Raw genomic sequence first — 1615 nt, forward strand, 5'->3', positions numbered from 1 at the left:
GGTCTCTCTTATTCATGCCTTCAGGATTTTCACATGCCTTTCCTTTGTGGCCCCCTCTTGATGCTTTTCTTCCTTTATCAAAGTAAGAGGGACGTTTATAAGGAATAAAAACTTTGATTTAATCTATAAGACATTAAAATATTGATATTATTACTACAATTTTGACCAATAAAGAATCATATTATCACCTGAGAAGACAACACACTGCTAACAGACGAGGTGGCCGAGTGGTTAAGGCGATGGACTGCTAATCCATTGTGCTCTGCACGCGTGGGTTCGAATCCCATCCTCGTCGTTCTTGAAATTATACTCCGCTCTGTTGTTGGAGTGAGATTTTAGCTTTCCATTTACTGGTTGAGACGCTGTAGGACGCTCACGTATTGTAACCAGCAATTCTATCATTAATTCTATAGAGTATTCGAAGGTTACGAGATTTACGCAGAGTCTCATCTCCTTTATGAGAGTTTTAAGAATCAGGCAGAGGTGGCTGCTACAGCTTCTCTGCAGTTATTGAAAACAGTACTTGCAAACGCAAATTCCAGACCCTATGACTTCCGTTCTCAAAGAACATTCCCTCCTCCCCTGGTCAAGCGTGCCTGGCCAGATCAAATGTATTCTTCTTCCCGTGAACCTGCAAACGGAAGGGATCACTCTCTGTTTTATTTAAATTTAAATTGAAGATCTTTTCCAAGTGCTCCACTCTCTATGTTTCTCCCTTGTTTAATCTTCTGTCACTTGCATCTTAATTTTCACATGTGACCCAACCAATCATCGATTTCTACATTATAGTACACATAGCAACAAGTCATCTAAACAGCGTGGAGTAACAAAGTTATCCCCATAGAAAAAATGCTCCCTTTATCATCTCTATTTTACAGGTGAGGAAACTGAGGCAAAAAACATACAAACTAATTGTTTAAAATTTTTACATAAAAAATAATTTGACCCACAGAGTGGAAAAAATCTTTTGGAATGACACATCAGACAAGGACTAATTTCTAAAATATATAGGAAACTATAACAAGTCTCCCAGAAAAAGACAAATAACCCAATTAAAAAATGGGCACAGGACATGAACAGATACTTCATCAAGGAGGAGATCCCGGTAGCCAACAAACATATGAAGAAATATTCACAATCACTAGCCATTGTTGTTGTTAAGCCCTGTTGAGTCCATTCCCACCCATAGCGACCCTGTATAGGGTTTCAGAGATGCAAATCAAAACAACAATGAGATATCATCTCACACCGGCAATAACAGCAAAGATCAAAAAAGAGGACAATAAATGCTGGCAAGGATGCAGAGAGACTGGAACGCACCTGCATTGCTGGTGGGATTGCAAAATGGTCCAATCAATCTGGAAAGCAATATGGTACTTCCTCAGAAGGTTGGAAATAGAAATATCTTGTTGTTGTTGTTAGGGGCCATCAAGTCGGTACTGATGCATAGCGACCTTATGCACAGCAGAATGAAACACTGCCCGATCCTGGGCCAACCTCACAATTGTTGCCATGCTTGAGCCCATTGATTCTGCCACTTTCTGCCAATCCATCTTGCTGGGGGTCTTCTTTTTCTCTGATCCTCCACCTTACCAAACATGATATCCTTCTCCAG

The 1615-nt window shown here is 40.2% G+C and overlaps 1 non-coding gene across 1 annotated transcript; it reads left to right on the forward strand.

Annotated features, from left to right (window-relative positions):
* The first annotated feature begins 213 nt into the window (after nt 1-213).
* TRNAS-GCU lies at nt 214-295 on the forward strand. Its single transcript has one exon. It is a non-coding gene; the product is annotated as a tRNA-Ser (tRNA).
* Nucleotides 296-1615: the final 1320 nt, after the last annotated feature.

This window comes from Chrysochloris asiatica, unplaced genomic scaffold, assembly GCF_000296735.1.
Source record: "Chrysochloris asiatica unplaced genomic scaffold, ChrAsi1.0 scaffold00213, whole genome shotgun sequence".
Classification (NCBI taxonomy): Eukaryota; Metazoa; Chordata; class Mammalia; order Afrosoricida; family Chrysochloridae; genus Chrysochloris; species Chrysochloris asiatica.